Source organism: Lolium perenne, chromosome 3, assembly GCF_019359855.2.
Source record: "Lolium perenne isolate Kyuss_39 chromosome 3, Kyuss_2.0, whole genome shotgun sequence".
Taxonomy (NCBI): Eukaryota; Viridiplantae; Streptophyta; class Magnoliopsida; order Poales; family Poaceae; genus Lolium; species Lolium perenne.
Window position 1 is genome coordinate 33,188,157 of NC_067246.2, and position 23,052 is coordinate 33,211,208.

The window sequence follows — 23,052 nt, forward strand, 5'->3', positions numbered from 1 at the left end:
TTTGGTTGGTCTCGCTTCAAGCCGGCCGTGGAAAAGATCTTCTCCCCGCGCGGGGTAGATTGGGGCTTTCCTTCGACCGTCGGTGCGCTCGACTCGCTGGCGGCGCGCCATTAGCCCACGGGAGGAACTCTGCCTGTGCGAGGAGGCATAGAGTCGCGCGCCGTCGCCTTGCAGCGACGATCCACCTCTTCCCTCGCCTCTTCCGCTCTGGGTCGTCGTTCTCTCTTCCTCGCCTCGACCGCCTGGTCACTGCCCTGCAGATCCGCGGTCGTTCGCGTCTTCCCTCGCCTCTTCCGCGGGCCGTCGGCGTTGGCCGGTCTTAGCCCATGGCGGTGCTCTGTCCTGGATTGGGTTAACGTGAGGTCCTGCTTCATCGATGGGGATTCGTTGCCGGCATCATTTTGCCCTATTTTTTGCCCTCTTCCCTTTCCTGTTTTGGGGTAAGGGTGCCGCCTCTTTTTGGTTCTTCTCCGTGTCGTCAGTGGTGGGCTGGTGGCCACTGATTGGCTTTGGTTGAGGTTGTAGGATAACGTTGCATAGAAAACAAAAAAATTTCTACCGCGAACACGCAATCCAAGCCAAGATGCAATCTAGAAGACGGTAGCAACGAGGGGTTTATCGAGTCTCACCCTTGAAGAGATTCCAAAGCCTACAAGAGGAGGCTCTTGTTGCTGCGGTAGACGTTCACTTGCCGCTTGCAAAAGCGCGTAGAAGATCTTGATCACGATCGGTTCCGGCGCCACGAACGGGCAGCACCTCCGTACTCGGTCACACGTTCGGTTGTTGATGAAGACGACGTCCACCTCCCGTTCCAGCGGGCAGCGGAAGTAGTAGCTCCTCTTGAATCCGACAGCACGACGGCGTGGTGTCGGTGGCGGTGGAGAACTCCGGCGGAGCTTCGCTAAAGCTACACGGGAGATATGGAGGAGAGGGGGCGACTAGGGTTTGGGAGGGGGTGGCCGGCCACTTCAAGGGGGGCGGCCAGCTTGTGGTCTTTGGGGTGGCCGGCCCCCTCCCTTGGCCCCTCATTATATAGGTGGATCCCCAAGAGTTGGTCTCCAAGTCTTCGAATAAGACCCGAACCAAAAACCTTCCATATGGAGGGGAAACCTAGCCAAGCTAGGACTCCCACTAGAGGTGGGAGTTCCACCTCCCATATGGGGGGGTGGCCGGCCCCCTAAGGGGGAGTCCACTTGGGACTCCTCCCCACTAGGGTTGGCCGGCCATGGAGGTGGAGTCCCATGTGGACTCCACCTTCCTTGGTGGTTTCTTCCGGACTTTTCTAGAACCTTCTAGAACCTTCCATAGAACCTTCCGCGACATTTTAATTCACATAAAATGACATCCTATATTCGAACTCCTCGTGATGTCCGGGATCTTATCCGGGACTCCTCGTGATGTCCGGGATCTTATCCGGGACTCCGAACAAATATTCGAACTCCATTCCATATTCAAGTTCTACCATTTCAACATCCAACTTTAAGTGTGTCACCCTACGGTTCGTGAACTATGCGGACATGGTTGAGTACTCACTCCGATCAATAACCAATAGCGGGATCTGGAGATCCATAATGGCTCCCACATATTCAACGATGACTTTTAGTGATCGAATGAACCATTCACATACAATACCAATTCCCTTTGTCACGCGATATTTTACTTGTCCGAGGTTTGATCTTCGGTATCACTCTATACCTTGTTCAACCTCGTCTCCTGACAAGTACTCTTTACTCGTACCGTGGTATGTGGTCTCTTATGAACTCATTCATATGCTTGCAAGACATTAGACGACATTCCACCGAGAGGGCCCAGAGTATATCTATCCGTCATCGGGATGGACAAATCCCACTGTTGATCCATATGCCTCAACTCATACTTTCCGGATACTTAATCCCACCTTTATAGCCATCCATTTACGCAGTGGTGTTTGGTGTAATCAAAGTACCTTTCCGATATAAGTGATTTACATGATCTCATGGTCATAAGGACTAGGTAACTATGTATCGAAAGCTTATAGCAAATAACTTAATGACGAGATCTTATGCTACGCTTAATTGGGTGTGTCCATTACATCATTCATATAATGATACTAGGAAGCAGTGGCGCGGCGACACGCCGCGCCTGTAGGTGGGTTGAAAGAACATCTCTCACATTATGTTTTGTGTGTTTGATGTCAATATACATGATACACTAATGTTTGTTTAAGTGGTACAGGGATTACATAGATATTTATTCATGTGTGTTGGATTTGATCGTCTGTCAAAAGAATTCAGAAAAAGTTGGCCAGGCCGGATAATCCGGGCCGGATATTGTTGAAATATCCGGCCCCCTGGTTTTGGCTAAGTCTTCGAGGAAATGCGGCTCTGTATGGGGGCCGGACATTTGCCCGGATAATGTCCCGGTATTGTACCAGGGCCGGATTATCCGGGCCGGATATTTTGGAAATATCCGGCCCCCCCGTTTTTGGCTAAGGACTGGAAGAAAAGCTTCTCTGGCTATGGGCCGGACATTTGGCCGGACAATGTCACACTTTTGTCCCTATGGCCGGATTATCCGGGGGGGGCGGATTATCCGGCCCTTACTTAGGCCGGATTATCCGGCCCCCCGGAAGCAGCAACGGCTCAATTTTGAGAGGGGGTATAAATACCCCCCTTCTTCTTCCTTGGTTGCTTGCTCAATCATTGCACAAGAATTCTGCCAAGCCACCTCCATTAGAGCCACCTCAAGAAACTCAAGATTTGCAAGATCTCCTTCCTCCCCCCAACCAATTCTCTTGATCTTTGGAGATTCGAAGGAGAAGACACCGATCTACATCCTCACCGAAGCGTTCTTCATTTCCCCCTCTCTTGTTTGAGGGATCTCATGCTAGTGTTCCTATTTGGTTCCCTAGTTGATTTGTGTTGATGTATTGTTGTTGATTGTTGTGTTGTAACAGATTTGGGAGCCTCCAATTTGGTTGTGGATGTGTGCCCCAAGAACCTTGTAAAGGCCCGGTTTCCGCCTCGAGGAAATTCCTTAGTGGAAGTGGGCTAGGCCTTCGTGGCGTTGCTCACCGGAGATCTGAGTGAAGCCTTCGTGGCTGTTGGTTTGGCTTTCGTAGCAACCACACTCCTCCAAACATAGACGTACCTTCTTGCAAAGGAAGGGAACTACGGGAATCATCTCCGTGTCATCGCGTGCTCCACTCTCGGTTACCTCTATCCTATTCTATCTCTATATTGCTTAGATATATCTTGCCTAGTTGTTAGCCTTGTCATATAGGTAAATTCACTTAGTTGCATATCTAGAGAATTTACCTTTTGTGTCAAGCCTAAATTGAAAAAGAACTAAAAATTGGTTAGCACCTATTCACCCCCCCCCCCTCTAGGTGCGGCATACGATCCTTTCAATTGGTATCAGAGCCTCGGCTCTTATTTCGGGCTTAACCGCCTAAGAGTATGCCGGACGAGGAATCCTCGGAAGGGGCCGCCAAGATGGTCTCCGTGGAAGACTTCAATTCGTTGAAGTCCTCCATGGAAGCCCAAATGGAAAGCATGAAAAAGATTATTGCCGAGCTTTTGGCTCCGGCCCTTCCCAAGGCTCCTAGTGTAGAGGTAAAAGACACGGGTGCGTTAAATGAGGGAGAGGCTTCGGACTTACCCTCATCTACCAAACCCGTGGAAGGTGATAACTTAAACACTATCAAATCCCCCATTGCATCTCCCAAGGGAACTAGTGAAAGTGAGAGCTACAATCGAGTACCTCCACCTTTCCAATCACCCGATATACCGGTTCCCCATCCCCATTTGAACATTCGGGGAGACCCGCCTAAGTTTTCTATTGAAAATTTCGATACTTGGCGATTTGAGTTCCGCTCTCATGTTTGTAGTGCCTCCAATGAATTATGGAGAATCATCATGGAGGGCTTCAAGCCATACAACCCCGACAAGTTGACTAGAAGAGAAGCGGTTGATAGTCAACTCAACAACACCGCCTTGCACATGATTCAAACTAGTGTGGGGACAAAGGAATTGCATCGTGTCCGGAACTACACCACCGCCAAGGAAGCTTAGGATGGTTTGACCGCTAGTTGCATTGGAAGTGAGAGCACAAGGAGGAACAAGTATAATGCTCTCAAGAATAAAGCCGAAGGGTTCATGAGGCTACCGGATGAAGATCATGAAGACATGTATGGAAGACTTCTCACCGTTGCCGATGCCTTCCGGCTTATTGGTGCCACCCACATCAATGATTCTTGGATCAAGGAGAAGTACATTGAATGCATGATGCCATTTGTACCCATTGATGTCAAGACTCTTGTGGGAAGGGAATGCTATTCCTCTCTCACCTCTCAACAAGTCGTGCACGAGTTGCAAGCTCTCAAGGTGCTTGAGGAAACCTCTCATGATTCTCGCAATCGTGCTCTTGGGATGGCAAAAGGTTCCAACCTTGCCTTGGTGGTCAACTCCGTTGAAGAAGTGATTCCTCAAGAATCTTATAGGGCATCTTGGAGTATGACCTATCCGGAAGATTTGCAATGCCACTACCATGATCACATGGCCTTCCATGCAAAATCCTTTTGGGTTGATCCCTCCAAGGCCAAGGAAGACAACATCAAGAGGAACAACAAAAATGGGTTCACTAGCTTTGGTCCAAAGACAAGATCATGCTACAATTGTGATGACAAGCGCCACTTCATTGCCGAATGCCCCTATGAGAATAGAGAGCTTCATAATGGGAGGCTCATTCCCAAGGACAAGAGCAAAGACTCAAAGGGCAAATATTCAAAGCCCCTCAACAAGAAGTTCTACAACAACAAGACCAAGAAGGGCAAGAGGCCCTCAAGAGTTGTGCTAGTAACAAGGGAAGAATATTCTTCCGATGAAGTTGAAAGTTCTAGTGGTGATGAAGATGAAGAAAGCTCAAAGGAATTGGCCGCCATCGTCACCACCAACACACCCTCTTCATCTCTCTTTGAATCTCCCAATGAGAACCCTCATATCAAGAATGCACATTGCTTCATGGCAAGGTCCTCCTTGGACACACCTATTGTGCTATCAACTCAAGAAGAGTATACCTCCGGAGATGATGATGTTGATGATGAAGAAGATGCAACCTCTAATGGATTGGTCGCTCTTGCCTCCCTCTCCACTAACTCTTCATCACCAAGTGAATCCCCCAATGAGGTCATTCATGTGGAGGAAGAAAGTTGCCTTATGGCTAAATCTTCCGAGGTATCATCTCCTAACCCCTCTATGCCTAGCATTGCTAATGATCTAGGGGTTGACCCCGCTAGTCTAAAAGTGAAACAAGAGATGCTAGAGTTTGATGAGTTCATTAGTAACCTACAAGGTAACACTAAGAAGCATGTTTCTAGCCTCATGGTTCGTATAGCTCAACAAAATGATATGCTTGAGAAAAAAGGGTCAAATAGAGAGAGAAGACTCTCTTGAAATCCATGCCCTTAAAAATGCTCTTGAGGAAAGTCAAGAAACTATAGCTTCTCTTGAGGAGAGGCTAGAAACTCTTGAAGAGCCTCAAGATAAAATTAACAAGCTCACTAAAGCTAGAGATCTTGCTAGAGCTAAGACTAAAGTGCTTATAAAGGAAAAGGCCAAATTTGGTGTTGATCATGAGAAACTTGTGAAGGATCTAGATGAACTAGACAAGGCTCACAAAGCCTTGAAGAGTGAATACACTCTCCTCTCCAAGTCTTATGAGCAACTTCAAATTAGGCTTGCTTCATATGACATACCTAGTACCTCTACTCCTTCATGTGATCATGCAAATATAATTGAGGAAAATGCTAGGTTGAAAGATGAACTTGCTAGGACCTCCTCTCCCCAAAGTAAACTTTCCTTGGATGATCTTTTGAGTAAGCAAAGGTCAAACAATGGGAAGGAGGGACTTGGTTTCAATGCCAAGGCTAAAAAGGCAAACAAGAAAAAGACCAAGCCCGCACATGAGAAAGCTAATGGTGAACCCCGAAAGGGCAACACCATAAATGATGATGGTGCGGGAATAGATAACCCTCACTATGTTCTCTTTAAAGATTATTATGGTGATGTTTATGCTAAATATGTTGGTCCATATGATGGTTATGTTGCTTGGTCTATTTGGGTTCCAAAGACCCTTGTTGCTAACAAAAGAGGACCCATTGAAAAATGGGTACCTAAATCCAAGAATTGATCTCATGTAGGACTATGCCGTGGAGGTTCAAAATGGGTACTTGATAGTGGATGTACAAGTCATATGACCGGCGGCAAGAACCTCGTCAAGGAGTTGAGGCCTAACATAAATGATATCACCGTCTCCTTTGGCGATAATTCTACATCCGAGGTATTGGGTTTTGGCAAGGTTGTGGTTGCACACAACATTACTCTTGTGGATGTCATGCTTGTCAAAACCCTTGGTTACAATTTGCTTTCCGTTTCCGCCCTTGGCAAGATGGGTTTCGCCGTCTTTATTGATAATGATATTGTGGTCCTCTTGTGGAGCAAGACTCTAAAAGTCGCATTCGTTGGGTATCGCGAACACAACTTGTATGTGGTGGACTTCTCGGGGACCACCACGTCAAGTGCGATGTGCCTATTTGGAAAGGCGGACGTGGGTTGGTTGTGGCATCGCCGCCTAGCCCATGTCAACATGAGAACTTTGCAAAGTCTTCACAAGGGGAACCATATTGTGGGACTAATGGAAAATGTGTCTTTTGCCAAAGATCGTGTTTGTAGGGCTTGTGTTGAAGGCAAAATGCATGACTCTCCGCATCCAAGCAAGACCATCATCTCTTCCAAGAGGATCTTGGAGCTCCTTCATGTGGATCTCTTTGGTCCCGTTACTCATGCAAGTCTTGGTGCGAAGAAACATTGCTTGGTGACTGTCGATGACTACTCAAGATACACTTGGGTCTACTTTCTCAAGACGAAAGATGAGACTCAACAAATATTCATTGACTTTGCTACCGAGGTGCAACGCCAACACAACCTCCTCATTATGGCAATAAGAAGTGACAACGGCTCCGAGTTCAAGAACTACACACTCAATGATTTTCTTAGTGATGAGGGGATTCGTCATCAATATTCCGCTGCTTACACCCCTCAACAAAATGGTGTTGCGGAGAGGAAGAACCGGACTCTTATGGATATGGCAAGGTCTATGATGGCGGAGTATAAATCCCGCTATAACTTTTGGGCCGAAGCCATCTCCACCGCTTGTCACTCCTCCAACCGGCTCTATCTCCGCAAGGGCTTGAACAAGACTCCATATGAAATACTCACCGGGAACAAGCCTAATATCTCATACTTCAAGGTGTTCGGGTGTAAGTGTTTCTACAAAATCAAAGGGGTTCGTTTGTCTAAATTTGCTCCTAAAGCTTTGGAGGGTATATTTGTTGGTTACGGTGCCGAATCTCACACTTATAGAATCTTTGATGTATCCTCCGGGATTATCATTGAATCTTGTAGTGTGAAGTTCGAAGAAAATGATGGCTCCCAAGTGGGGCAAGTTGATGTTTGTGCAGGTGATGAAATACCTCAAGATGCCATAGTAAGAATGGGTGTGGGATTTTTCCGCCCCATTGAGGGACACGGTGTGGCGTCTCGGGAAGGACTATGCTCTACCACGGTGGAGCCCTCATCTTCTCAACATCAACAAACCCCATCAAGTGAAGCAAATGATGCACCAACCCAAGAACAAGAACAACACCCTCTCTCTAGTGTGCAAGGTCAAGGACAAGATCAAGGACAAGATCAAGGACAAGATCAAGGACAAGATCAAGGTCATGATCAACCAAGGATTCATGATGGTTCCGACGAGTATCCATTTGATATTTGCTCCGCACCAAACGATGTCCAAGATCAAGCACATGATGTTGAGCACTCACAAGAAATTGTGGTTGCTCAAGTGGAAGGTCAAGACGGGGACCCAAATGATCAAGTTGATCAAGTGACACCTCCAAGGCCAAGAAGAACCAAGGAGGAGATCGAGGCCCGTCGTCTAGCAAGAAGAGAAAGGCAACTTGAGCGTCTTGAACACACACACGACAAGGTTCTTGGTGATGTAAGGGCAAAGGTTTCCACAAGAAGGCAATTGGCTAATTTTAGCAACCATCATGCTTATATCTCCTTAGTGGAACCCAAGAAAGTATTTGAAGCCCTTGAAGATTCGGATTGGTTGGAAGCTATGCACGAAGAACTCAACAACTTCAAGCGCAACAAAGTGTGGACTTTAGTAGAGAAGCCAAAGGGGTGCCGCAATGTTATTGGCACTAAATGGATATTCAAGAACAAGCAAGATGAGTTTGGGAATGTTGTGAGGAACAAGGCAAGATTAGTGGCTCAAGGGTTCTCTCAAGTTGAGGGAATTGACTTTGGAGAAACCTATGTTCCCGTGGCTCGTCTTGAGTCCATCCGTATCCTTCTTGCTTATGCATCGCATCATAACTTTAAGTTACAACAAATGGATGTGAAAAGTGCATTTCTTAATGGTCCTATTCATGAAGAGGTTTATGTTAAGCAACCCCCGGGGTTCGAGGATCTCAACTTCCCTAACCATGTCTACAAGCTCGATAAAGCTCTTTATGGTCTCAAACAAGCTCCTAGAGCTTGGTATGAGCACCTTAAGGAATTATTGGTAGACCGTGGGTTTGATGTTGGGCTAATCGATCCCACTCTTTTTACTAAGAGGGTCAATGGGGAGCTTTTCGTTTGCCAATTATATGTTGATGATATTATCTTTGGCTCTACTAACAAAGCTTTCAATGATGAATTCTCAAAGCTTATGACCGATAGGTTTGAGATGTCTATGATGGGAGAGATGAAGTTCTTCCTTGGTTTTGAGATCAAGCAATTGAGAGGAGGAACCTTCATCAACCAAGCAAAATATCTCCAAGACATGCTCAAGAGGTTCAAGATGACCGAGATGAAAGGTGTTGCCACTCCTATGGTTACCAAATGTCATCTTGCACTTGATCCCAATGGTAAAGAGGTGGATCAAAAGGTATATCGCTCCATGATTGGATCCTTGCTTTACCTTTGTGCATCTAGACCGGACATAGTGTTGAGTGTTGGTGTGTGTGCAAGGTATCAAGCTTCTCCTAAGGAGAGCCACATGATAGCTCTCAAGAGAATCTTTCGATATTTGGTTGATACCCCAAGATATGGTATTTGGTACCCCAAAGGCTCAAGTTTTATTCTCAATGGATACACCGATGCGGATTGGGCGGGAGACAAGGATGATAGGAAATCAACCTCCGGGGCTTGCCAATTTCTTGGTAGGTCCTTGGTGTGTTGGTCATCTAAGAAGCAAAATTGTATATCTCTCTCCACCGCCGAAGCCGAATATGTTGCCGCCGCAAGTGGATGCACTCAATTGTTATGGATGAGGCAAACTTTAAAGGAATACGGTGTCATTTGTGACAAAGTGCCTCTATTATGTGACAATGAAAGTGCTATCAAGATTGCCTATAATCCGGTGCAACATTCAAGAACGAAGCATATTGAGATCCGGAATCATTTCATTAGGGATCATGTTGCCCGGGGTGATATTGAGCTTATCTATGTTCCTACCAAAGATCAACTTACCGATATATTCACGAAGCCTCTTGATGAAGCAAGGTTCACTTATTTGAGGAATGAGCTAAATATCATCGATTCAAGGAGTATAGCTTGACCATCTTGCAAACACACCTTCGTCTCAAAACTTTATTTGGTTTAGATGTGGGCATGGAAATAGGGGGAGTGCGGTTTAAATTATTGAGCTATCCCTCCCCCCATAATGCCAACATTAAAGATTTCATTCTCGTTATATCATATGTTGATATGTGAGCTTAAATGATGAGTATTGGTTTGGACCCAAGATATATCTTCGCGGTGCCATACCATAACACTCATATATGGTGGCCTAGGCCACCACACTCTTCTTCGTGAAGAGTTGGAGTTGTTTGGTTGTTCATTGGATTTTATTGACATCTCCATGTTCTTATGGGAAATCACTCTAGTTTGGCCTTATTTGCCCATATCTTGCAAACTTGAGTGACCATGTACCATTAACAGTTTGTATGTTCTAAAACCTAAGCCTACTCTCTCCTATAAGCCATTTCCATCTTGCTCATTTGTCATGTTTGGTAAAAACTTGGAGTTTGAGGTTTTTCGCTCGGATGATCTAGGGTTCTCCATCTTATTGGTAAATTTGCACCTTATATGTGACGTGATACTTTATTACATCATATATGGGTCTTGCAAATAACCAACGAAAGATGGGCCGGATTCCCGGTGATTCTGGAATTTTCCAGAACCCCGGATAATCCGGCCCCAGGCGACCCCGGAATATCCGGCCCGGCCGGATTATCCGCCCTAAGCTAGGGCCGGATTATCCGGCCTGGGCAGATCTTGAAAGGGTTGAGGTCGAGGCTGCAGGGGGCAAAACGGTTCATACCTTCCCCCCACGCGCCTCTCTCCTCTTTCTCCTCTCAAGACCGCCGGATCTCCTCCTCCTCGCCGGAGACGCTCCGTCCGCCCCCTCTCGGAGTTCTTGGGTGGATCGGGTGCATCTCCTCCCTAGCTACCTTCTCCTCCAAGCGGTTTCCACAATGGATGTGGGTATGATTCACAATCTCTAACCCTAGATGTTGTGTTTTATATGTGCTTTTTTCTTGGTGGAATTGGTGTCTAGTTGTTCCAAATCACGTGTAGTGTACTCCTCTTGCATGCTATGAGGCCGATCTAGTCTTAGACAAGTTTTTGATTGAAAATCTGCACATCTCGCAGGGCCGGATTATCCGCCCCCCGAGCAGGCCGGATTATCCGGCCGGGCCGGATTATCCGCCCCCAGGGGACACCGGATTATCCGGCCTGGAGCTTCATCGCCGCTGCAGTTTTGCTTCAATCTATCATGTCTAGATGTGTACCGACTTATAGCATGTTTCTCGAGTATATTACTATATCTTACATGACTTATGAGCATTACCTTCTCTTTGCTTCCCGCCTTTGCTTCTCACAGGTGGTGCTTCTCGGGGTGGTCGGAGACGCCAAAGGCATGATCGATCTAGTGACGAGTTTGCACCCAATGCACCTCGCAAGTCCGTCACTTCAAGGCGGAAGAACAAGGAAGTGAGGGAGAACTACAAGACCATGGATCCAGTTTCTTATTCCGCTATTCGCTTGAAGAACTGGTATGAAGATGTTCCAAGGGATGAAGAAATAGAGGGCAGGAGATTCTGGTGCATGGAGCAAGTGTTCATCTACAAGGACATCTATGAGCCCATGAAGAATCTGAGACCCATGCAAGCTATCAATGTGGACATTCTGGCTGAAAACAATCACTTTGAAGATGCTATCTAGGTAGCTGGAAGAATGGGCTTGAAAGATATCATGAAGATTCAATGTGACTATAGCCCAGAGTTGGTGAAGCAATTCTTTGCCACTTTGGCAATCAAGAATGATGAGGAACGCACTTTGGAATGGATGTCTGGCTCCACTCACTGCAGTGCCACGCTGCGCCGTTTTGCTGGTATTCTTGGAGTTCCTATTGATGAGGGTCGTCGTCTTCATGGATCACAACAGACTGACAAGAATGCTCTTGCTAATCTCTATACCTCAGCGGGAAGGATTGGTTATACTAAGGGGCTGCTCCTCATATACAGTCAGTTGCTCCGGTTCTTTCGGGCAACCATTTGCCCAAGTGGTGGTAACAATGATGCTATCCGGGGAGTCCTTGTGGATCTTATGCACCTCAGCTTTAAGTGTGCTCGTGATGGTAATGAGGTGCGGGACTACACTCTTGATATCATGGACTTTATCTTCCATGCCGTGATGCCATGGTCTCCCGGACCACCATACCTTATGCACCCTACATCCAGCTTCTCATCAACAACTCTGTGACTGTGAGTGAAGATTTGAGTGGGTATCCGTTGGTGAAGCACCATGTCAAGAAGGCCTACAAGCTTAAGCCAGTCTCTTCAGCTGTACCTGCACCTGACTCTTTCATGGGTGATGCTCGTTCTAGTGGTGTTGCTCCTGCTCGTCATCCTGATGTCCCGGCTATGAGGAAGGAAGTGACCCGGCTTAGTTGGTTTCAGCGTCACATCCTTTGCATGAACATTGAGATCCACAAGGAGAACTATGCAGCTAGCCGTGAGCGTTCTGAGATTAAGCATACTCAGGCGGTTATTCTACACAAGCTCAGTGGTGATCAAGGTCCCCCGCCTCAGCCTCCAGCTCACCAGGGTTACAGTGGATGGCACTCTGCACAGGTTCCATGGAGTGATCTTGATGATTGCCTTCAAAGGTCCAACACCTCTCGTCGTTCTCCGGATGCTCCTGACACTGATGAAGAGGAAGAAGAAGAAGAAGAAGAGGCGCAAGAGTCCGATGATGATTATGCCTCCGAGTGATTCCCATGGGACGTGTAGCATCGCGCTTGTCCCCTTTTTGGCGTCTCGATGCCAAAGGGGGAGAAGTGTTCTATTAGGATTCTCGGGGATTTGCATGGTTTGGGCACAAGCATATGCGTTTATCATTCTTATATTGCTTGTGTTTCCTCTTATTTGAACTATTTGGTTTGTTTGTGTGCCGTTCAAAACTATGTGTTATGTGGTGTGAGACATTGTTATGGTTTTCAGATTTCTATGTGTTGAGATCAAGGATATTACATTATGTGTGATGCTATATCTCCGCATTATATATCTACACATGGGTATGATTTCTTGCATCCTATCTCAACTTCATATGTGTCAATGTCTTTTGTTAGAGCTCATGTTGGATATCTCTTGTGTTGAGGCACCATACTCCTATGTGTTGTGTATTTGTATTCAAATGCAAATTACTTATATGCACACATGTAGGGGAGTGCCTCTATGTTTTGCCATCATGCTTGTCTCTATAGTGATTCTCTTGCAAATCCGTATATTGTCATCAAACACCAAAAAGGGGGAGATTGAAAGAACATCTCTCACATTATGTTTTGTGTGTTTGATGTCAATATACATGATACACTAATGTTTGTTTAAGTGGTACAGGGATTACATAGATATTTATTCATGTGTGTTGGATTTGATCGTCTGTCAAAAGAATTCAGAAAAAGTTGGCGGGCCGGATAATCCGGGCCGGATATTGTTGAAATATCCGGCCCCCTGGTTTTGGCTAAGTCTTCGAGGAAATGCGGCTCTGTATGGGGGCCGGACATTTGCCCGGATAATGTCCCGGTATTGTACCAGGGCCGGATTATCTGGGCCGGATATTTTGGAAATATCCGGGCCCCCGTTTTTGGCTAAGGACCGGAAGAAAAGCTTCTACGGCTATGGGCCGGACAGTGGGCCGGCCAATGTCACACTTTGGTCCCTCGGGCCGGATTATCGGGGGGGGGGGGGGCGGATTATCCGGCCCTTACTTAGGCCGGATTATCCGGCCCCCGAAACGACAACGGCTCAATTTTGAGAGGGGGTATAAATACCCCCCTTCTTCTTCCTTGGTTGCTTGCTCAATCATTGCACAAGAATTCTGCCAAGCCACCTCCATTAGAGCCACCTCAAGAAACTCAAGATTTGCAAGATCTCCTTCCTCCCCCAACCAAATCTCTTGATCTTTGGAGATTCGAAGGAGAAGACACCGATCTACATCCTCACCGAAGCGTTCTTCATTTCCCCCTCTCTTGTTTGAGGGATCTCATGCTAGTGTTCCTATTTGGTTCCCTAGTTGATTTGTGTTGATGTATTGTTGTTGATTGTTGTGTTGTAACAGATTTGGGAGCCTCCAATTTGGTTGTGGATGTGTTCCCCAAGAACCTTGTAAAGGCCCGGTTTCCGCCTCGAGGAAATCCCTTAGTGGAAGTGGGCTAGACCTTCGTGGCGTTGCTCACCGGAGATCTGAGTGAAGCCTTCGTGGCTGTTGGTTTGGCTTTCGTAGCAACCACACTCCTCCAAACGTAGACGTACCTTCTTGCAAAGGAAGGGAACTACGGGAATCATCTCCGTGTCATCGCGTGCTCCACTCTCGGTTACCTCTATCCTATTCTATCTCTATATTGCTTAGATATATCTTGCCTAGTTGTTAGCCTTGTCATATAGGTAAATTCACTTAGTTGCATATCTAGAGAATTTACCTTTTGTGTCAAGCCTAAATTGAAAAAGAACTAAAAATTGGTTAGCACCTATTCACCCCCCCCCCCCCCCCCTCTAGGTGCGGCATACGATCCTTTCATGGGTGCTTCTTGTATTTTTTAGTAGAAATCATAAAGACCATTGTGTGTTAGAATGTAGGTTACTTTTTGGGACATGTAGCCATATCGAGACACAATTTGATATGCACTATAACAATTAGCTGGAACTCTGATGCATATTCAAATGTGGACACCAAGCTGAAACATGTAATTTCCTTAGGAAGATGATAAAACATCATTCAATAGAGTCCGATACTTACACCACAACGCCAATCTAATTAACAATAATTCTGTACCCGTGGACTTTTTTTTTGCGATACACAGCACAGATGCAGACGCTCACACACACATACATAGACTCACCCCTATGAACGCACACACGCACTACCCCTATTAGCACCTTCGAGAGACTGAGTCCAAGAAATTGATCCGACTGATCTTGAAATTGACGAAGTCACCACGGGCAACTCGCTGTCGACGGGCACGTTGTCTCCCACTGAAGAATATTCCGCCTTTTTAATGAAACATTAAAGTGTTAAATCTAGGATTTGAACTCTGGTGAGCTAGGGGTGCCACTGCCCTCCTAACCATCCAACCACCAGGGGCGGAGCCAGGATTCGGACATGGGGGGGGCAAAAAGTCGACGACCATAAAAGAGAATAAATATCCATAAAAAATATCCGAATATATGTTCGACACTAGGATAGAAAATTACATATCTATTAGCTTAAAGTGTGCCCTACGACCACCGGTGTCGAATAAGTCGATAATCTCGTCAGAACTAATCTTTGCAGCTATATCCTTCCCAATGTATACAATCATATAATGCCGAAGAAAATCATCTCCCATTCTATTTCGAAGACGTGTCTTGATCAATTTCATCGCCGAGAAAGCTCGCTCGGTGGTTGCAGTTGAAACTGGAAGAGTTATGACTAACCGCAATAATCTGTCAACCATTGAGTATGTAGTAGCTTTACCTGTTTTAACTAGTCCAACTGTCAAATCAGCAAGTGAAGACAAGCTTTTAAGCTCGGGATGATTGCAAACATCCAACTGGAAATGAGGAAGTTGAGACTCCAATTGAGCCCTCTCTTGACTAGAAAAATCCTCGGGATAAATTTTTTTAACCAGCGTGCATATTTTAGAGATGTCAAAAGAATCATGTCTTGGATCCAAAGAAGCACAAAGTGTCATGAGCTCTGTACTTTGAATACCAAAGCGGTCATTTAACTCAACCAATTGTTGATCTATAGCAACATTGAACACATCTGCTTTGTAGTGATGTAATGTTGTTGTGTTATCATGCTTGTTGCGAGATCTTGTGACATCAACATACCTATAGAATACAAATTGCATTATTGAAATACATATTAATATGAGAGTTAAGTAAGTTAAGTATGATAATATATATTCTTAATATATAACGGAGAGAGGTATTACTTGCGACTCAAATCGGGAACCTCAATTTCATGCTTCAAACAAAAAGACTGAACCTCCTGAAGAAGAGATTCCCAACCATCTTCTCTTAGCTTACCAAGCAGCAATTTTGTGTTAGAAACTGAATCCAATGCATTTAAAATATCAATGGACTTCCGTTGGAGGGTTTGACATAAGACATCAGTGATCTTCATGATCTTCTCCATTAGATGCAGAATGAACACAAAATCAAATGACTTAATTATTTTTAGAGCACCTACTGCATCTCCCCTAGAATATTTTGAGACTGAGCGGTCAGTTGCTACACTCTGTAGGACTGCAACTGTAGCACCAAACATCTTAAGTAAGCTCTGAATGGATTTGAAGTGAGAACTCCATCTAGTGTCCCCAGGTCTCTGTAAAGATCCAATCTGATTTGCACCTTTTCCTGTATCTAGCTCACCCAACTCAATTTCTCGTTCAATTTCTGCAGCTTGATTTGCTAATAATTCATCATTGCGTTTAGGCGACGCACTAACAACATTTATGATGAGAATAGCATGTTGGAAAAAGTTGTGCACCTCATGTACCTCCCTTGATGCCGCAACAAGAGCCAGCTGTAACTGATGAGCCATGCAATGTACATAATAAGCATACGAGCACTCGTTTAGAATTAAAGCCTTTAACCCATTCCATTCACCTCTCATGTTACTTGCCCCATCATATCCTTGTCCTCTTATATCACAGACATTCAAATTATTATCTGCAAGGACAGCACAAATTGCCTGCTTGAGAGTCAATGCAGCAGTGTCAGTCACATGAATGATATCAAGAAAGCGCTCCTTTATGAATCCTTCCTTGTTCACAAACCGGAGGACTAGTGCCATTTGCTCTTTCTTCGATTCATCTCGAGCTTCATCCACCATTATACAAAACTTGCTAGTACCAATTTCTTCTCTAATTTGCATCTGAACCTTTCTAGAAAATAACTTCAGAATTTCTTGTTGCACACTATGGGAGGTGTACTTTGCATTCCGTGGAGCGTTATCCAAGACAACCGCATGCACCTCTTTGTTATAAGAAGCCAACAAATTTACCAATTCAAGAAAATTACCCCGGTTCATGGATTCTGGAGATTCGTCATGCCCTCTATAAGCACAAGCTTGGAATGTTAACCACCTGTGAAATCAAGAAGGAATTTTTTTATTACTATACTGCTTTGTACAATATATAATAATATTCCGCTATCTAAGATGGAAACATATTGCATACCTGATTGAATTGATTGTAACCTGAAGCCTTAGTCTTGCATCTAAAACCTTTTTTTCAGTCGCTTGTACAATTGCCTTGTCGATGTGGGTCATACTATTTTTCAGATTGTCAAAACATCGGACAGAATAATTATGAGCTGAGTTGGAATCTTTACCCATGTGGGTTAAGAAAGCACACTCTTTGCCATCATTCACTTTCTTCCAGTTTATAAACCCCTTAACAGTGAATGTATCTGAGCCACACCTTCCACTTGGTTTCTTTGTAAAGATAAAACAGGGAAGACAATATGCATGATATGTGGAAAGTGAATACTCCAGCCAAGGAAAATTTGTGAAATAACTAAACTGGAATCGGCGACGATTTTTGTTATATGGATACTCTCTCATGTATGGCTGATAAGGACCCTCGGAAATATAGAATCGCCGTGCTTCTTCTTGCTTGTCGAGAGGAAGTTCCCAAATCTGTTTGCGCATACCAGGATCCCTTTCAAATGGTGTGCTTCCAATTCTACCCTGTTCTGAAATTTCTATTGGTTCCACAATATTCTGATCATCAGTTTGCATATGAACAGGATTCGAACCTTCATCTACAATAGGTTGCTGCTTCTCAGACTCAGATGGACTTGCATTTTCAGAAATAGTAATATTAGCGCTTGAGGTTGAACCAATTCGTTTGAAAAAGAAATCTAACCCTCTTCGTTCTGATGCCTTTCTCTTCATCTTTTAAGCACAACGAAAATAAAAAAGACTGCAATTAATAAATTAATCTACTGTTTTATATAATGGTTGAACCAGTAGCAGCTAGCAGGGGAATTTGTAGATACCGTCGTGGCGTCGTATGCCGTGGAAATGCAGAAGACTGGAGACCGGAAAGAGGAAGCAGAATTGACGGCGAACAGCGGAATGGAACGGGCGAGCGACAGCAGACGGCAGGCGGCAGGCCACAGGCAAACACGCCGCAGCGGCAAAAGCCCTAGCAGCCAGATCGCAAATACCCAATCCCGCAATCACAGCGATCGATCGATCAGTTTTGGGTAAAAGAGCACTATACCACGATGGATGATGGTACATTAGTAATGGGCTGTTGTCTAATGGGCTTAGCATTGTTGTGCATGAACGGATGGATCATGGATGGACCAATTACTTTAAAATGGGCTAAAGATAGATTATTTCCAGCCATTAGTACGTAGACTTAGCAGTATACTAGTAGTATTACCTACAGAAAATCGTTGGGGGGGGGGGCGAAGCATTGGGGGGGGGTCTAGCCCCTGCTCGCCCCCCCCTGCCTCCGCCCCTCTCACTTATGGACTAACTCTTACATATCTAAAAAAAATCGATACAGACTGATCTTATGGGATGAGATGTATTAGGGCTAAGTTTTTCGTTGCTTAAATTTCGGGATGCTAATTGTTTTCCATGCTTAAATTTTGGGGTGCTATTATTTTTTCCATTGCTTAAATTTCGGGGTTCTAATTTTTTCCTTGCATAAATTTTGGGGAGCTAACATTTTTTCCTTGCTTATTAAATTTCTAGGCTCGTTAATATTTTTTTCGTTGCTTAAATTTCGAAGTAGGTACGAATCTTGGTTTCAGTCTGAGGTGCCACTGCGGCTTTACGGTTTAGGTAGGCAAAGAGGCGGCGAGGCAAGCTCCTTTGGAATGGAATCCCTTTGGAATGAGATCGGATGGGTATCGTACGGAATTCATAATGTGTATTGCAGGGGTCTGGAATCTCGGGAAAAAAGAACAGGAATTGGTTGTGCGCCTCAGCGTAACACAATACTCGCACGTAATGACACAATCGAACAGGGTTACGGAAAAGACAAAAGCCACCTCGCGAGTACTCCGTACAACACAGCACACGCGTATCCCACTCGCTCCGTGTCTCTCTCTCGTTCATCCCCTTTTCTCTTCTCTATCGAGCCTTGCAGTAAAGCATGCCCAATTTGATGCCGTCCTCCCCAAATCGATGCAGTTGGCTGCTCATCGGCGCTCTCCTCGGCCCGCTCTGCCGGCATCCTGCAGCTGTGTTTCCTCCTTGCCGCCCGTTGCGACGTTGCGTCAAACCTAACATGAGCACGGCTCTGATTCCGTCAGCGATTGGCTTACATGGAGTGAGGAAGAGAATATTTGCTGGTACGTATCCCGTCCTGCACCTCTGCCTTCTCCATTATGTACTTGATCTAGTTTTGTTGTTGGTCAAATGTATTGATCTGGAATTATTTTTACTTGCAAATTCTGGATGTTAAGCTGTAGGTGCCACTTGTTTGTAGCGATCAACTTATTGTATGATTTGGTTGCTTCTAAGTACTCTGCTTAAAAAATTAAATAAACTACTTGATTTCTGAAATTTGTTTCTTATAAGTTATAACTATTTGAAAACATAACATGGCATGTTAAGCCTCTGGAACTTTAATATAAATGAACTGGCAGCACTACGAAGTTTTTAGTTGGAAGGTGGATACGGTTTTTTTTTTTCTCAAAATAAAAGTTGAATATGTTCCAAAATGTTGCATGGTAATTATCATATTTCGCTCATAAACTAAGATCCAAGATGTTGCATTCTGAATTATATGCATGCAGATGTAGAGTTCCAGTTCTGCAAATATGTACATACTCGGTCATTCATGTTAATTACATACTGTCTCTACGCTAGATCAACTTACTTTTCCTAGCTGTTTTTAAAATTTGTGGATGTTACTAACATCAACTTAGAAATGTTTGAAACTATATTATTTTGCGAAGCATAGTCAACCATATCCATTTCTGTAATTTACTTTCCAAACAACTAAGTTTTCTTAGTGTATTCCAAATTATTAGGTTAGAAGAAAAACTGGATTATATTACCTACGAAGAAACCTATGAAGGTCGGTGTGTAAACATATTTGACAGTTTATTTTTTAGAGAAAAAGGGGCTGCCCCTGATTCCATCGACATACAACAAAAATAGTTCTTATACATCATCCGGTAAACATTTCAAAGAGAACAACTCAAAAGCTAATCTAGAGGAGGGGAACACTCCAACATATCCAAAGCTTGCATAGGTCATATCTACGCAATCCGCAACTACCCACCCCCTTTTTTCCAGCAGCAGCGCATTCCTGTGAGCATCCTTGCAAAGCACTGGCCTTCCTCTGATGGTTGCCAGCACCTTGTTTGAGATCATGTCCATTCTTATCCAGCTTCTTTCCCTTAAAGCAAAATTCTTTTCTCAACGACCAAATATGCCAAACCAAAACAAAACTGACAGTGTCAGGTACAAAATTTTATCATAATAAATTTGTTAGTTTTGTGATCGTACTCTAGTTCTATAAGCATACTCTATAAATTGTTGATATATCTTAACTATTTTCTTTTATGGATTCAAGGTAATTGTGTCAAATACCTTGAGGTGTGCATTTTTTTGTCCAACCAGGCAAATATGGTTCTGTGTTTCCTTTTTAAGGTTGTTTAAGGGAAAGTAGCAAAAATATTTATAGCCTCTATATTGATTAGCAAGTTAGTCTAAAAATGTAACCAGCATGTATGCTAACTATTTTTTTTGTAAGCATAGCTTCTTTTGTAGCAAGAAAGAATGAACACTTATCGCAGTTGATCAATACCATGGCATAGAAATCTATTGCGTCGAATCTGATAATACAATATTTCTTTTCTTAGCTTTTGTGTGGAATGTATTTTTAGCCAAGTAGTCATGAGTTTTTGTCTGGATTTTGTATGCAAAACATGGAAGCTCCATTGTGGCAAGAAATATAACATAGATATTCATGCCTAATCAAAATTATGTACTTCTCTGCCAAGCTCTTTTTATGAACATTTGCAATTTTGACAGCAGAGGTTGTTAACTCATGTAGAAAAAACGGAAGAGAATCAGTACCATCACAGGGACTCGGCGGGCCATGTTGCCAAAGACTACGCGCCTCCAAGTATACGCCCCCTAAAGAAGGTAACTGGAAAAGCTGAACCTTCACTCGATAAGCTGGGATTTGTTTCACCTTATAAGCATAGACCGTAAGCATATCTTCGGTAGCCTGACAAATAAATAAAAATTAGAAAAGCAAAGGAAGAGCTGATTCCATAGAGACCATAGCCATTGCAGAGTAAGCTGATTGAAACGATTAGAAGCAGTGCAACGGCCTGATGCGCGTGTGGGCATGCCGTAGTTTATGATCAATCTCATATATGTATTCACTAAACTACATACATGACCATGGTGCGTATCTGAGAAATTTTGGAAATATTCAGAAGAAATGGGAGCACAGTGTAGTACAAAGGGTTATTTAGTGCATGATCCAGGCCCAAGGTAAATTAGAACTTGGAAGGTGTTACTTTGCTAATTAAGCATACATTTGTTAAGGTGGATGTCACTGTAGCCTAAATTATTATCAATTAGGAGACAATAAGAAACACACTTAGTAATTGTAAGCATGCTAGATCTGGTAACATGTCAACATTCTGGAAGCAGAACCTAAGGTATGGCTTCTGTTATCAAAACCAAGCGCCAATAGTGTTTACTATCAGTGATACCCACCTGTACTGAGTAAGAAAAACGTCAAGACAAATTGAGGACAAACTCCATGGTAATTAAAATCGAAGATGGTAATGAGAACAATGAATTTTACATCGGACATGCTGTAAGCTAATTAAATTAAGTTTCACTATAATAAAGAAAGAAAGATCATTCTATGAATGCTTCAGTGTCGTGTAATAATTCTAATTTCCTATGCTGCCTGCAAAAGTACGAATTCCAGCATGAAATTTAAAAATATATCAGGCCAGGTTATGCAATAGCTTAACAGAGAGGGGTCGATCATCCTAATTTAGGAATAATAATATTTGGAGCATTGGAGCTACAAAATATAGAGCAAAAGAGGGGTAAGCATAACATAGTTTCAGTTTGCATGGTTCATATCTCAGATTTCATGTTTTCATATCTGGAAATGCACTAACAGAGAATCAGTAAAAAAAATAGAAGAAAATCTAAGGAGGGAACATTGAGTTAACAATGAAGTGGCCAAAATTAAAAGAACCAGAAAATAAAACAGTACCATACTAAAATAGAGACCTCTCTGAATAAGATGCAATGATTGGTTGATCACATCAGATGGAAACCTGTCTCAACGCAGGAACACACTGGCCCCTGTCCACACTTTAAAGGTGAAAATGTGTATCAGTCACTGAAAGACAGATGGCTAGGTTTATGGCTAACATGGAAAATTAAGCTTGGATAACATAATATTGCTAAAACAATATACCAAATGGCATATTAGGATATGCAGAGGTTGATTTTGAGGGAAAAAAAAGTAAGTACCTAGTAAGCTAGATTATAACTAAAGTTCGTCTCTTCACTACACCAATACTGTAATTAGGTACATATGATCCAACCACAATAATGCACTAACACCATTTTATTTTCAGCACAGTTGTGAGATTATTTTAGATAAAGGGAAAGCATATGTTTTATTCAGATTTGCATAAAAATATAGGTCAGTGATACTCCCTTAGAGGTAACATGTGTGTTGCTTGCTAGATAAGTAGCCGTTTCTTAAATTTGACTGCACAAACTGAAGGAAGAATAAAAAATCCAACAAATATGATGCATAGCTCTAGAAATCGATCCTGGCCCTCACCGAAACTCGGAATGAATTCTGACCTGTCCTCCGGAGCGATCTACTGGACCGACAACCTGGAAATCTGGCCTCTCCCACGGCACCAGCAGGGATGCCCTGGTGGATCATGTTGGTCTGCCCCATCCATCTTCACAATTACAAAATCAAATGCAAGTGCTTGCCTCAAAGACGCACAACAATGAAACAAATCAAATCATCATGTGGTACTGTCACACGAAACTTTGTAGTTACCTGAGAACTGGAAAGTCACACATCAGAAACTCTGGATCCATGAAGGCAACTTTTAGAACCTGCAGAAGCAACAATGTAAAAAACAAACGGCGCATCAATTTTGCATTACAGTTGGACTTTAACTGATGCATAAAAAGAAGAGATGGATGGTTATTGTAATCTAGTTTTGCAGGCCTCTGTGCTTCAATTTGAGAGCAGGCTATCTGGAGAGAGGATAAAAAGCTAGCAACCGAGCCAGGTTGCTAGCCATCACGCTGGGGCAGCAGGCATCCCAACCAATGGCGAGCCTTACCTCCGCAGCCCCTATCCCCAAATCCTCCCGGCATGACGGAGATGCCGGGATGTGGCGACTCAGCACGGGAAATTGCTGAAGAG

At 43.9% G+C, this 23,052-nt stretch overlaps 1 long non-coding RNA gene across 8 annotated transcripts in view; it reads left to right on the forward strand.

Moving 5' to 3' along the window:
- The first annotated feature begins 471 nt into the window (after positions 1-471).
- LOC127340791 (uncharacterized) overlaps positions 472-23,052 on the forward strand; it is a 28,714-nt gene continuing 6,133 nt past the window's right edge. For 2 of the 8 annotated variants that reach the window (XR_007874881.1, XR_007874880.1), the window contains exons 1-2: positions 18,646-18,955; positions 20,671-20,762. This is a non-coding gene — a long non-coding RNA (uncharacterized lncRNA). Of the gene's footprint in view, positions 519-18,641; positions 18,956-20,670; positions 20,763-23,052 lie in introns of those variants that run through there. The other 6 variants (XR_007874879.2, XR_007874878.2, XR_007874877.2 and 3 more) reach the window with 6 other exon arrangements.